Source organism: Elephas maximus, chromosome 11 (assembly GCF_024166365.1).
Source record: "Elephas maximus indicus isolate mEleMax1 chromosome 11, mEleMax1 primary haplotype, whole genome shotgun sequence".
NCBI lineage: Eukaryota > Metazoa > Chordata > Mammalia > Proboscidea > Elephantidae > Elephas > Elephas maximus.
The window spans coordinates 89,859,115-89,875,187 of record NC_064829.1 but is presented as its reverse complement, the minus strand read 5'-3'; the positions used below and the strand labels follow the sequence as shown (position 1 = coordinate 89,875,187).

Here is a 16,073-nt window from a genome sequence, read left to right as displayed (position 1 = left end):
GGCTTTCTTTCAAGGCACAAGTGGAAACTTTAAGATGGTTTATGTGGCGCTTGAGTTTTGACTCTGATGTCCTGAGCTCATCCTTTCACTAGTTTGTCTAGTGAAAGTGGGACCGACTAACCAGGTTTCTTTTACTTCTCAGTATGAGAAAACTGTAGAAAGGTATCATCCATGCAATCACCCAGAGCCCCGTCTTTCACTAATACTTGATCTATTGGTGGTGATATTTTGCGTATTTGAATTGCCTCCTCACACCATGGATTAGTAGTGCCCTCTTTACTACTGGAAGTAGAGTCGTCAACATCTTGAAGACTAACCAGACTTGAGAACCAATTTAGAAAATTTGTCCTTACAATTTTTTTTCTCTAGAACCACTCTCAGTACAAAATGGCTTAAGCTGGATTCTCTAGAGAAGCAAAACCAGTAAAGTGTGTAAATTTATATACAGAGACTGAGATTTATATCAAGGAAATGGCATGGGTCATTTTTAGAGGCCGTAATGTCCCAAGTCCTTGGGGCAGGAGAGAGGCTTCTCCTGACTCACGAAGGTGCGGGGACTGGTGAACCCACGACTGGCAGGGCAGAGAGCAGGGCTGTAGTTTACAGGCTGTGAAGATAGATGAATCTCAAGACTGGCAGGAAGACCACAGGTAAGCTGCTAGCTCAGGTCCCGAGAACCGGAGGCCAGACAAACAGAAGCCAACTGCAGGATCCAGAACAAGCAAAAGACCTGGCAAGGACAACAGGAAGGACTAGGTGGAGGAGGGTGGAGAGATGAAGACTGAGGGGTCAGTGAGCTCTCATAGACCACACCTCCGCTGGTACAACTCACTGCAGACCCCATCATGGGGGTGGTCAAGTATCAAATCTCAACAGGGAAGTGATCACAACCCTATACAACTGCCAAAACACTGAGAATCATGGCCCAGCCAAGTTGACACACAATCTTAACCATCACACCACCTGCCCAAGATCACGTGTGAATTGAGTAGGAGATCTTATGCACCAATTCAAGTCACCCTGCTCTTTGCAAAACCATATTTCAGAGTCTGGAAAACTCTGATTCAAATCTCGGCTCTAAGTCATTCTTTCTGTACCTTTGGATAAGCCCCTTCAGCTCCCTAAGCCATAATTTCTAAGTAGATAAAACTGGGGGAACTTTGACCTACTTCAACTCAAATGGCGTTTAGAAGGATTCAGTAACGTAGTGTATGTACAATGTCTCACACGTAGTGCTTAAGTTGTTTTCAGGCCAATTTCTGTACTGTTTAGAATGGACAGTCTTAGTTCTGGACAAGGTCACTTGGCTATTGGAGCTCTCATTTGTCTTGAAGAAGAGTTGGGGAGCAACTCTAGCCTTTATGGATGGTGGAACTGTTCTTGGAAAATCCTGCCAAAACTTCTTTCCAAGGATTTCCCTCCTTTACTGATATTCCGCCCTTCTCTGGTCCACTTTACCCCTGGTAATTCTTCTGCCCTCTTTACTTTCTCACTACTGCTCTTCTTGGCTTCTTCATGAAGTCTCCATGTTATCTTGCCTCTCTGAAAAAATTAAGTGTCCCTGGAATGTTCTTGATCAATCTGCTGAAGTACTGATAAGTGTATACAAAAAGATATTTTGCATTGTAGAATTGGACTATTTGGGGACAATTCATAGGTTTGGGGCCCATTACACAAGTATTTTGTCAAGTCTGAACTCTACCATGAGCCTGAGGATATGGTTATGATTGGCTTGGTTTCTGCCCCAGAGAAATTTGTGACCATCAGATTGCTAGCTGTGTAACCATGACTAAGATTCTTAACCTGAATTATTATTAATTATTTATTACTTAAGATGGTTTCAGTATTTACATCAGAAATAAAAAGAGACGTAACTATATTTCTCATTCTCATTTCTTGCCTGTGTACTATGTACCAGTTATGGCATAATGGTTAAGCACTCAGGTGCTAACTGAAAGGTTGGCAGTTCAATCCACCAGCTGTTCGGCAGAAGAAAAACCTGGTGATCTGCTTCAGTAAAGATCACAACCTAGGGAATCCCATGGGGCAGCTCTACTTTGCATTATATTGTTTCTATGACTCATAATCAAATCAATAGCACACAACATATAGCATATAGTATAGTATGTGGTAAAACTTGTTCCAAACCCGTTGCTGTCAAGTCGATTCCAACTCATAGTGACCCTATAGGACAGAGTAGAACTGTCCTATACAGTTTCCAAGGAGTGCCTGCTGGATTCAAACTGCCGACCTTTTGGTTCGCAGCCCTAGCCCTTATCCACTATGCTGCCAGGGTTTCCATAGTATGTGGTCTGTTGTATATGTACAGTGGACTTCAAGCGTTTTTACCATGGCCCACAAGAGGAAATACATGTTACACTGTGACCCAGGCACAGTGACACACACATGCACACACCGCAGACACAAATAGAACAGAAGTTTAACAAAACAACGCTTACCCTTATTTTATGTGAAACACTTTGATATTTTCTTTTACGATCTATTATATTCACTTTTTATGCTACTCTTGACTCAGTAAATTGGTTTTATGAACCTCTTTTAGAAATATCTTGTCACCAGGTTAAGAGTAGTGTTTTGGAATCAAAAAAGAAATGATTCCAGGCCATTTTCTACCACTGACAAGCTTGTGACCTTAAACACTGCTCTGACATTCTGAGGTTCATATCTTCATCTCCAGTAAGAAGATAATAACCCTGACTTCATAAAGTTGTCATGTAGATTAAATCCAATGAAGTCCTTAGGGTAGCTAGGCAGTGCCTAGCACCCTACAGGTGTCTTTTATGAGAGACAACTTTTCTGGTCTTCCCTGATTCCTTCTCCAAATCATGTGAACTTGGTTCCTTACCTCTCAGCTAAAGTGAGACAGGTCCAAGTTTCCCTTTATGAAGGAGAGTCTGGAGACCAAAAGGATTTGGTCCCTGGGCAGAGGTGAAAATGTTAGTGGCGTGAAGACGTGACCAGTGAATTCAAGGATCTCGACCTAGTTCAGAAATGTTTCCAAAAAGTTCTCTTAGGTTATGAGCAATGAGTTATCACTCGCCCCTCATCATTTCTCCACCTCTGTGTTCTCTGAGCTGCAGAAGGAAGTTGGGTCTTAACTGCCACTGCAAGCAGAAAGACCAGCTAAATTATATGCACGGATGGACCTCAGAGGGCTCCCTAGTCTCTGTGAATTTAGAGGAAAGATTGAAGTGAAAACTTTTCTTAAAGTTCATTGTGGCTTAGGAAAGTGACTCAGAAGTAACACTGGTTCCAAATCAGTTCTCAAAAATTTTTTAAAAATTGTGGCTGTATATACATATGTGTATATATAACCTATTTTATAAATATATATAACAGAAAATTGCCATTTTAACCAGTTGATGGGCTGAGAAAAAAAAATTGAAAGGGGGAAGATTAGATTATACCTTATGATATTGGACTGTAACTGGTGGTAAATAAGTCATGTTTTTAATATGATTAGATAGACTGACGATAAATAGATGCTTCCATATGTTTGTGCGTGTATGTATATATGTGTGCATACACACAATCTTATGTGTATATATAATTACACATATATGTACTAACACACACACACACATTTTCCAGCTCAGTACCCTAAAAGGCCCAGAAGTAATGATATCACAAAATAAACAAAGAATTTATCTGGTACCCAGATCTGAAATGCTGCCCAGTCCTGTGCAAACTTTGAGTGGTTGTAATCAGGCTGTTGTGATCCATAGAATTTTCATTGACTTATTTTCAGAAGTAGATTGCCAAGCCTTCCTTCCTAGTCCTTCTTATTCTGGAAGCTTCGCTGAAACCTACTCAGCATCATAGCTACACACAAGCCTCCTCTGATAGACTAGAGGTGGCTTTGCTTAAGGTGCATTGGCTGGGAATCGAACATGGGTCTCCCACATGAAGTTCAGAATTCTACCACTGAACCAGCACTGCCCTCTTATACATACATACATACATATATATGTGTATATATATGTGTATATTTATGTGTATATATAGAGAGAGAGAGAGAGATGATATAGCAAATGGGGTAAAATATAAATAATGTGTGTGACTTCAGGTAAAGGGTAAATAGGAATTCAATCTACTCTTGTACATTTTCTGTAAATTTGAAATTACATATCAAAATTAAATTTTAACTCAAAATACAATGAAAGAATTCCAGTGTTTGCTTGTTTTTCTTAATTTAAGATATATGTCTTGGCCATGTTTCTTTGCCAAAACATACAAATCTATTTCTTTTTATTTAATAGCTCTATGTTTATCTTAGTATGAATGTGACATATTCCATTCACTATCAATGGATGTTTAGGTTGTTTCTAGCTCCTTTCATTACAAACAATGATGCAATGAATACCCTTGTACATGTATCTATGTGTACCAGAGGGAACATGTAGACATATTTGATAAACATCTGTCAGTCTTATAGGAATATAAATGATGTGGTTGTTAAATTCGCATTTCTTGGTTTTTTAGTAAATTTCGGCATCTTTTCATGTTGGTTATCAGCCACTTTACCATTCTTCTTTTATGGTTTGCTTTCTCATGACTTTACTCAATATTTCTCTTGGTAGTTCAGGTTGTGTTATGTTACTGATTTGTATGAGCTCATTGTATATAGTTGTTGGATGCAGTTAGGTCCATTCCAACTCATGGCAACATCATATGTGCAGAGTATACCTGCTCCAGTGGACTTTCAAGCCTGTGGACTTTCAGAAGCAGATTGCCAGGCCTGTCTTCGAAGCACTCTGGTTGAGCTCAAGTGGTCAACCTTTCCAATAAAAGTTGAGAACTTAACTGTTTTTACCACCAGAGTTCCTTCATTGTATATTAGGTGGCAAAAATTTTCCCCTAGTTTTACTTTTGTCTTTCAAGGTTATTTATGGTGTTTGGGGTCATGAAGGACTTCTTATGAGGAGTTGAGAGATCAAGCTTTCCAAAACTAACATCGAGGCAGATGGAGAGTTTTTCTCAGCACTGCATGGACCTCCTTGTTCCGCAGGCAGTAGATGATTGGGTTGCACATGGGTGTGACCACCGTGTAGGTGACCGACAGCACCTTGTTGAGGTCCATGGACTTGATACGGCTGGGACGGCAATAGATGAAGAGGGTGGCTGAGTAGAAGATGCCCACCACGACCAGATGGGAGGCACAGGTAGAGAAAGCTTTACGGCGGGCTGCGGCTGATGGCATGAGGAGCACGGCCACCCCAATGGCTGAATACGAGGCCAAGGCTACTAGCAGTGTACCACAAAAGATGACAATGGCAGAGATGAAGTCCACCAGCTCCGTCAGGGCCACGTGGGTGCAGGACAGGTTGAGTAAAGGGGAGACATCACAGAAAAATTGGTTGAGGACGTTGGGCCACAGTAGGAGAGGCTGGCAATGCACGTGGTCTTGGCCACTGAAACCAGAACACCACCAAGCCATGAGGACAAGGCCAAGCCCAGGCATACCTGGGGTCGCATGAGCAGTGGATAGTGGAGTGGGAGACAGATGGCCAAGTAACGGTCATAGGCCATAGAAGCCAAGAGAGTGCACTCAGTGCAAATTAGGACAATGAAGAAGAAGAGTTGGGTCATGCAGGCTGTGAAGGAAATACGGTAGGGTCCAGTCCACAGTCCCACAAGCAAGCTGGGCATGGTCACTGACACGTAGCACATCTCCAGGCAGCTCAGGTTGCCCAGGAAGAAGTACATGGGCCTGTGGAGCTCACTGTGACTGCAGATGAGGTAGATGATGAGAGTGTTCTCCAAGAGGGTCAGCAGGTATAGGGTCAGAAAGACGGCAAACAGGGCATTCCTTAAGTCTGGTCTTGTGGACAAACCCAACAGGATAAACTCCTGGACTCTGGTCACGTTGGCCAAGTCCAGGGACCTCTCCATCTAAGGAAAGACAAAATTTGTTGACATTCTGGTTTCAGAGGCACCCAGTTAAACCAGTTGCCTCTGAGCTGATTCCAACTCATGGCAACCCCATGTGAGTCAGGGCAAAACTGAGTTCCACAGTGTTTTCAAGGCTGTGACCTTTTGGAAGAAGATTGCCAGGTCTTTCTTCCAAGGTGCATTCATACTGCAAATCTTTCAGTTGTAGCATGTGTTAACCGTTTGTACCACCAAGAGGCTCTAGATCATAAACCTGGCTCTGTGAAGATGCTCTGTTGACAGGCTCTGAAGCTGGCTGACCTGGATTCAAATGCCACCTCTACCTCTTTACTACTTGTGCTGTCTTGGGGAGTCATTTCTCCTTCTTGATTCTCCTTCGTTCCTTTGTTCCTCCCTCCCTCCCTCCTTCCCTTCCTCCCTGCCTCCCTCCCTCCCTTCCTCCCTCCCTTCCTTCCTCCCTCCCTTCCTTCTTTCCTTCCTTTCTTCTTCCCTCCCTCCCTCCCTTTCTTTTTTGTGAGGTAGGATTTTCTCTCTCTCTCTCTCTCTCCTTACTTATAAATAATGAGCAATTTGTTTCATGTGTTATTCTTATAGAATAATATCTTTACAGATAATATATATTCAAGTAAATGTCACTGTCATCCCTGACACCCAGTCTGTTAATCCCCATCCGCAGAGGCAACTACTGCTGCCATTTTTTGCAAGTTATACTTCCAGAAATAGTTTCTGCAAATACTCTCATATGAAGGTATATGGATCTTTTTAGACATAAAGGGTAGCACATGACATACTTTTTGAGGCTCACTTTTTTTTTATTAACACTATATCTTGAAACTTATTCCATATCATTGTGGAGCTGCCTTTTTCTTTCTAATAGATTCAGAATAATCCCTTTTATAAAAAACCAAAACCAAACCAGTTGCTGTCAAATAAATTACAACTCATGGTGACCCCATTATGTTGCAGTAGAGCTACTCCATAGGGTTTCCAAGGCTGTGACCTTTTGGAAGAAAATCTCCAGGCCTTTATTTCAAGGCACATCTGGGTAGATTTTAACCACCAACCTTTCAGTTAGCAGTTGAATGCTTAACTGTTTGTGCCACCCAGGGACTCCAATCCCTTGTGTGAAGGACCACAATTACCAGTCTCCTGCTAGGGATCTCCTCCCCTACTCCAAGACATCACAGAGATCATGAAATAGGACTGACTCATCTACTAATCCTTGGGTCCCAGCACAGTTCCTGGTATAATGACTATGTTTTGACAAAATAAATCGATGTGGGAACTGTATCATGAGCATACTTGAATGTAATGACAATAGATACGGGCTTCATCTTATGTGTAATTTGGATATAGAGTGGATGTGATAAGGATTTTCAATTCGCTTAATAAACACTAATGCTTGTGGGTGTGTTTACCAACACTTACTGAGCACTTACTCTGTGCCAGCCCCAGTGCTAAGAACTTCCAAGCATTATCTCATTTACTGTTCACAATACCCTTGTGAGGTAGGACTTAGAACTCCATCTGATGGAGAATAAACCATGCTGGGTACTAGATGGAAAGGTGTCTATTCCATGGAGTCCACATTCTGTAGTAGGAATAGACTTTATTGAATAAAAATTAAATTCAAACACAATTCCAGATAATGCGAATGGCAGAGGGAGTGGCTGGATACATTAGCTCTGGCCACGAAGGAAAATGACCTGAGAAGGTGATATTTTAATGGAGATCTGGAGGGCAAAGAAGGGTCCAGAAATGAATGCAAAGAGCCAAAGGGAACAGCACTGTGGACAGAGGGGAAAGCAAGAGCAAATGCCCTGTGTTGAGAAGGAAATGACAGTTCTCACAGATAACGAGGAGGTCTTTGAAGCTGGGGCTTAGTGAGCAAGAAGAACAGAAAGACATGAGAGTGGAAAAATAGCCAAGGACTACTTTTGGTGGTGCAATGGTTAAGTGCTGGGCTACTAAACAAAAGGCTGACAGTTCAAACCCACCCATCAGCTCCATGGGAGAAAGACCTGGCAATCTGCTCCTGTAGAGATTACAGCCTAGAAAACCCTATGGGGCAGTTCTATTCTGTCACATGGATTGTTATGAGCTGGAATAGCTTGAAGGCGCCTAACAAAAATAAGTTTACATAAGGTCTGGGGAGTTTAATTTTTTGCACTCTTTTGCTACAACCAACAATGCAGCAATGATCAGAGGATTTCTTAGTCTCTCCTTCAATTTTCCAGGTGCTATGCCAGGAATTTTGTATGTCATTTTATTCAGTTATCTCAAGGACTTTGCAAAAAAGGCTATCATTAGCCTAATTTGACAAAGGTCAGAAAGTAAAACTGATTTTGCCCAAGTCACATGGCCAGTACAGGAAATGGGAACAAAGTTAATTCTAATTCCTGTGCTCCAGTTATCCTTGCTGTTTATTATTAACCCTTGATGGTAGTATTCTAAACCCCCAGAAATAATAATGCTAGAAGTATTAATAATAATGTCTACTATGTAGTAAACGAGCCCTGGAGGTGCGATGGTTAAGCACTCAGGTGATAACTGAAAGGTTGGCAGTTCAAACCCACCCAGCGGCTCTGCAGGGGAAAGACCTGGAGATCCGCTCCTGTAAAGATTACAACCTAGAAAAGCCTATGGGGCAGTTATAATCTAACACACGGGGTTGCTATGAGTCCAAAATCAACACGACGGCACTTAACAACAACACCACCATGTAGTAAGCTCTTTGCATGTGTCAGCCGTTGTGCTAAATTCTTTTCATTTTCAGCCCTTTGAAGTCTCGCAAAACATCTATGAGGGTGTTATTGCTATCCCAATTTTGCAGGTTGGGGATCAAACTTAGAAAAATAAGCAGCTCACCCAAGACCACACAGCAATGACCACTAGAACTGGGATGCAAACTGGGGTCTCATTGAATCCAAATCTCATCTTCTCTCCACCATCTTCTAATGCTTTTTTTTCTTCTTCTGTTCTAGTAGAGTTTCCACTTTAGGTGTTTAAATATTAATTCGGACAAATTAATGAGAAAAGAACATTTGTGCTCAATTTTGGTAAGAAAGATGCCTACTCTGCACAAAAATGTTAGCAATGAGAGGATCTTTGAGAGAGGCTGTCTCAGTTTTGTAACAGGGAAACCCAAGCAACTGTGTTTCTTGGTGACATTTTTTTCTAGTTAAAAGAATCAGAGTTTTCTAAGAAGAAAGATATGAAGATAGTAAAAAAATGTTTGGTGTCAAGGCTCTGGACAAAGTCAATTCTTAGGACATACAGCTGTTGTGTACATTATTGCACTTATTACACAGATTGGAAAACTGAGGCTCAGAGAGGTTAATCCACCAGCGCACATTGTCACAGTCATTAAGTAGAATTTACACTCCAATAAAAAATTCCTGGATCAAAATCCAGTCATCTTTCCTATGCATAAACTTCAAAGTCAGACATCAGTCCCAGGTCCAGCTATACACTGACCCATTGATGTAACTTTGGGATATCCCCCTGCACCTTTCTGAAGCTCAGTTTTCAAATTAGTACAGGAGAGAGTGCCACTTTTCCTCATAGGGCTATTGTGAGGATTAAATTAAAAATATAGCTACATATTTGGTGGCTATAAAATTTGAGACTTTTCTAAAAGTTCTTACCAGTGTCAGTCTTGTTCTGATCAAGCCATCCTCACTAGTCTGAAAATCAGGACTGTCTGGGATCTATCCTTGGTGCTGAACATTTACTCCCTATGAACTTGGGTTTGGCTCCTGTTAACACTGCTCTCTGCAGTCTTGAATGAGAGTCTTGCCAAATTGGTTTCTGGTTGTAAGACAACACAGCAGACCTGTGCTGTGCTCCTAGGTTGCACCTGATTTTTAGATAGCCAGGAGGTCATTAGAAAAAGGGCACCCATGACTAATATGGATGGCTCCATAAATACCGTGTCCTTCCGATCACACATGTGGGCACACGGAAAACAGTTTTTATTACTTACAAGAAGCAGACAGCACAACAGAACAAACGCAGATGCATTTTTGAGGGTCACCCTCCCCCCAACTTGAGAAAGTTGTCTGGGTGGAAGTGATGACACTTCCATGTGCAACCCACGTTGTGCTGGGGGTGAGGGACTTTAAAAGAGGGGACTACCTTCAGCTGGTCTCCCCCTGGCCAGGAAAGCCCATTTATGGGGACTGTAAGCTTATCTTATGCATGCCCAACTTGCACCATAGCCGAGGAGACAAAACTTCCTCTCTGAGCTATTTTATATCCCCAGCCAATGTAACTAATTGCATCTTTTTAACCCTAACGAACATCAGGCCTAAGTTTGGGGGTGGTGGGGAGGTTGTTCTGAGGCCTAAAGATGCCAGTAGGGAGAAGAATGGAGAAACCCTGGCTGCCTGGTTTGTCCAAAGGACTTGCTCCTCACCCAGGCTAACCTTGGGAGAAGTTGCCTTCAATAATTAAAAAGCAGCCTTCACTAGCCCAACTTTAGTACTGGTTGGTGAAGCTCTCCTTTCTTCTGGAGAAGAACACATCTGCCTTTCTCCCTCACCCCTTCCTCCCACACTGAGCTTCCTTTTGCCTTGCTTCTCTTCTTTCCTGGTTCTGCCTTTAATCTTCATTCTCCTCCCACCCATATCTGCTAAATACTAACCTCCTCCATGAATCCTTCTCTGAGTTACTCTTTCGGGTTGATTATTTCAAATGCTTCATATACTCCTGGATAATCTGCAGAAGAACCCATAAATGTCTCCAAAAAATACCACATCAACATCCTGAAGCTTGTTGCTGTTGTTAGGACCTCATGATCTACTTCTGAAAAATTTGGGCAGTGAAAACCTGAAGATTACTACTAGCATAATCAAAGAAAATTCCATTTCAAGAATAGGTATCAGCAGTGAACTATTTGTGAACAGGTGTCCTGGGTACAAAGAGAGATGGTGGTGAACAAATGGGTTCCTGCCCTTAAAGAAATTAGGCCATGATTTCTAGCTCTGTTGCCTTGGTAAAGCTACATAATTCTCTTCAAACTTTGTTATATGTTATTCCAAAGCGGGAATAATCACTCCTACCTTGAAATGTATCATTTCTCTTCTTCGGAAAGAAGGTAGCTTAGTGTGGTGGTTACAGGGTCAGGCTCACAAGTTATGCAGAACTGGGTTTGAACCCTGTTGTACTGAATGAAACCCAGAATTGCTATCATGCGAAAACAGACTCTTGGTTGGTAGAAGTCTTTAATTCTCCTCCACTCCATAAACATTCATAAAATAAGAACTTTGTGCAAAGAAAATGGTGTGCTAAGAGCAGTGGACACCTGGACAAAAATAAACCTGAGTTCTGGCTTCAAGGAGTTTGAAAACTGTTACTTTACAAAAGTATGAGTCTAGGAAAGTTTCTTAATCTAGTTAAACCTTCTTTGCCTATTCATTACCATAGGAATAATTAGAATTAATTGATTTCATCGTCTAGTAGCTACTACATGCCAGGTCTCTGAGAGATGGTAGAGCCAAGTGGTTAAAAGCAAGGGCTTTGAAGACATACTTACATGAGAAACAGTACTGCCTCTTCCCACCTAATTGTACAGTCTTCAGGAAGCTGCTTGACCTCTCTAAACCTCATGTATTGATGTACCATATGGAAATATAACTACTTCTTCATCAGGAACCCCGGTGGTGCAAAGGTTAAGAGTTTGAATGCTAACCAAACAGTTGACATTTAGAACTCATCAAGTGGCTCTGCAGGAGAAAGACCTGCTGATCTGCTCCCTTAAAGATTACTGCCTAGGAAATCCTATGCAGCTACTTTATCACATGGGGTCACTATGAGTCAGAACGAACTCGACAGCACACAACAACAACAACAACTATTACTACTACTATTTCCTCAGGTCCTCAGAAGGTTAAATCAATTAATTATCTCTAAAGTTAGTGCATGGTATTTGCGTGTTCTATAAAAGAGAGTTTCTTTTTGTTGTTCCTTATCTTCACCCCTCAAAACAGCATTTGGTCTCCTCACCTGGTGGCCTAAGGACAACAGGTATAAATTATGTTTCGTTGGTGCTGCACCTGGATGCAACTTGCATACCCTGGTGGATTCAACTTCTGCCCAGAGGTGGAGATGCCAATGAATGGAAGAATAGCCTTTTAGTCCATCTTGAAAGGACCTGTCCTTGGTTGTGAACAAGGCACCCAATGTGAGCTGTTGAGTTGATTGTCCTTGCAGTGAGAAGGAGGAAGGGAGGCAAGCTTAAACTGGATCTCTGGACCTCGGAGACTTCCCCTGCTCTCTGTGGATTTGGAGAACAGACAAAATGGAAATCTTTTTTTTTTTTTTACTGATGCTGTGAAGAGGCTTAAGAGGAGAGGAACAGAGAAAAGTCTGCCTCCAAGCCACCCCAAATTCATCTAAACATGCATTAATTTATTTCCTCCCAAGTGACAAGCCCTGTGCTTAGAATAGGTGGCATAGAAATGAGTGAGAAGCAGTTCCTATGCTCGGTTGATTGATACACAGGTTAAGTACACCAATATGGAAACACATTCATAACTTATTGTGAGAAGCACTAAGCGTATTGGAAACCAAGAATAGGATTCCCTAGTACGGGCTGGAGGCTCAAAAAATGCTACCCAGGGAAGGGCACTTGAACTGAGCCTCTAGAAAGTCACTTAAGACTTTTATGCAACATACAAGTCATGAAATAGCCCATATACAAACATCACTGTGCTGGATTCTAAGAAGACTATCTTAAAGCTTCCCCTATAGCCTTGTAGATAAAACCCAAACTTCTTATCATGATGCTCAAATTCAGCTCTTCCAGTACTCATAATTTCTTCCCAACAGAGGATTACCACCTATGCTAAAGTATTCAATGTATCAGCATGAAAGACATAATCAAATTGCAGATCCCCCCCCTTCTTTTGGGGGTAAAGCCCTAGTAGCACAGTGGTTAACAGCGCTGCTGTTAACCAAAAGGTTGGCAGTTTGAATCCACCAGCCACTCTTTGGAAACCCTTTGGGGCAGTTCTATTCTGACCGATAGGGTCGCTATGAGTCGGAATCGACTCGATGGCAACGGGGGTGTGTGTATGTGTCTTTGGGGAGTTAAAAGTAAATAATAACTATGATCTAGAAATATCATGGAACCCTGCATGATACATCAACTTTTCCTAGGGAGAACTTAGAAACAATTTTTTTGGTATTTTCACATTTCCTACTTTAAACATTTGATTAAATCAAAAGGAAATAAATACTGCTCTACAAATATCATGAAAATAAGTAACATGTCAACTTTTCCTAGGGAGAACTGAGCACCAAGGTCATTGATATTTTCACATTTTGATACTTTAAAAATTATTATATTAAATTCTTTGTATATTACAAAAGTAACACCTACAGCTAGTAAATTACATAAAAGCAAATTGTAGGAAACAATTAATTTATTCTCATATACACTGCACTCTTCCTCTTCCTCAACCCTTTGCCTCTGTATTCAATATTAATATATTTGTGTGAGTCCTTCTGAACCTTCTTCTATGATCATATAATCATCCAGAAACACAAGGTACATTTGCTCCTAAGGACCTTCTTCCAAGATGGACCCTCTGCCAGGATAGTACCACATCTCATGATGAAGTCCAATTCATCCCTTAAAATTTAAATCAAATATCACCTTGATGGAACTATCACTAGTGTTAGGACACCATAACAATCACACAGTGCATCCAGTCCCTAATCATCATCATCTCTTACATCTGTGCAAAGGTTGTCCTTTTACACTGGTTGTCCCGTTAGATCTCTACAGAAATCTTGCATGGCAGGAGGACCAAGGGCTGTTCCCCCACCCCCTCCTGTTTCACAGTGGGTGAAATTGAGCCTCAGAGAGATGAAGTGACTTGTCCAGCATCCAACAGTGAGGCTTGTGCCTCCAGATCTGAACCCCAGGTCATCACCTCCAAAACCAGATCCTGGAAGTACTACTGGATGTTCCCTTTTAAAGATATTGTTTGGTTTTTAATTTACAATGATAGCTATGAGAATAATGAATGGAAGGCATTAATTGAGCAACTACTATGTTCAAAGCACTGTCCTTGGTGCTTCCACGCATCCCCTCATTTGGTGTTAACAACTCTGTGCAGTGGGTGTAGTTGCTATTCCCACCTCACAGGTGAGAAAACCGAGTCTCAGAAAAATTAAATCAAGTTACGGTTCATACAAATAAGAAAATACAGTGACAATTCAAATTCAGGTCTGTCTTCTAGAAAAAGCAGGTCCCTCCAATGGTAGACTCTAAGATGAAGAGAAGAAACTTCTCTTCTGATACATTTCCCTATGTTCAAAAAATTCTTAATGAGTTTGACAGATGAAATAAATTAACCCATTCACAAGGCTAGTTATTAGAGATGAAAGCAGATCACTGAACACGAAACCAAATCCTTTGCTGTTGACTCTGACTCATGGTGAGCACATGTGTTACAGAATAGAACTAACTGCTTCATAGCGTTTTCTTGGCTGTAAATTTTCTGGAAGCATAATGCCATGCCTTTCTTCTGTGGCGCCACTGAGTGAGTTTAAACCACCAACGTTTAGGCTAGTAATTGAGTGCAAACTCACGGTGCCACCCAGGGACATTCAGGTCACTGAAAGGGATAGAAAACCCAACTCAAACTGGCTTAAGTGAAAAGTGAATTTATTGGTTCACAGAAGAGGAATTCTCAAGTGTAGAACAGACTCCAGGCATGACTGGATCCAGGAATTCAGCAAAGCTATTAGGATTTCATCTCCCTCCCTCTGTCTCTTGGTTCTGATTTTCTTTGCACTGACTCAATTATCCAGCAAAAACTCTCTTTAATAGGCCAAGTAGTTGCTGTTAACTGTAGGCTTATATCTTCACAGCTGCAAGTCCATGGCCAAACATAAGTTTGAACAAAAATCCTGAGTTCTTTCTCTCTTTAGTAGATTCTATTAATTGTCCAAATTCCTCACTTTTCCCTATATCGATATCCTTTGCCTTAGATTCATAGTTCCTCCCACAAAGAGACAGAGAGTATTTCCCTGCCCCTCAACTTTACATTTAGACTTGCATTGGCTGATGGTATGTTAGTGGGTGTAACATGCCCAAAGCCTTGAAAATTCGTTGTGTAATTGGTTTGCTCTTTCATCTGTCAGCTATCACAATGAGAAAAACATGCCCAAGTTGTCTCTTTGGACCCAGGAGAAGGATGAGAGACATGTGGAGCAGAGTCACCTCTAGCTGAACTCGCCTACCTCAGTCGACACCAGTCTTAGCTTCCTAGGGCTGCCATAACAAAATACCGCAACATGAGTGGCTCTAAAGAACAGAAATTATTTTCTCACATTTCTGGAAGCTAGACGTCTAAGTCAGTGCATCAATTGTGTCAACTGCTTCTGAGGGATTGAGAGAGGAATTATCCCTTGGCTTGCTCCTGGATTCTGGCGGCTGCCAGCAACCCTTGGTGTTCTTTGGCTTATAGATGTATCTTTACATGGCGTCTGTCTTCCCCCTGTGTGTAAGTCTTTTCCTGTGTCTGTTCTTCCCTTTCATAAGACACCGCTACGAAGGGATTACGATTAGAACCCACCTTACTCTGGTATGACTTAACTGATAATATCTTCATAAAACATTCTATTTCCCCAAGTAAAGTCTCATTCACATGCAAAGGGGTTCAACATAACTTTTGGGGGATACAATTAAATACATACCAGCATCCATTTGCATGAGCAAGTCCATATAAGAACTGCCCCAGAGCCCATCCTAGAATAGCTCACCCTCAGCTGTTTTCATATTCATAAGAATAAATGATGTGTTTTGAGACTAAATGTTAGGATGGTTTATTACACAGAATCTTGAGGAAATAGATGACCAATATTCTCTAATTGGCCCATAATAGCATCGTTTGTCCACCCCTACTGAATATTTTGGTCAGGGAGTGAAGACTTGTTCATGAGCATTTTCTTGGGCAGAGAAGTGGAATCAGTACCATCTTGACCACATGGACTCAGAGAGGGAATTATGGTTCTCCAGAAGAAAATCAGAGTGCTGTACTATAATAGTGGTACTTGGAGTTTAGGCAGATAAACATACATCTACAACCTCTAATTCTGAAAAGCAGTCCTCTCTGGAGAGGTCATTCAGGGGGCCCAGACCACTG

At 41.5% G+C, this 16,073-nt stretch overlaps 1 pseudogene; it reads right to left on the bottom strand.

Annotated features, from left to right (window-relative positions):
- Positions 1-4,969: 4,969 nt before the first annotated feature.
- LOC126086169 (olfactory receptor 5-like) lies at positions 4,970-5,913 on the bottom strand (annotated as a pseudogene).
- Between the last annotated feature and the right edge of the window lie 10,160 nt (positions 5,914-16,073).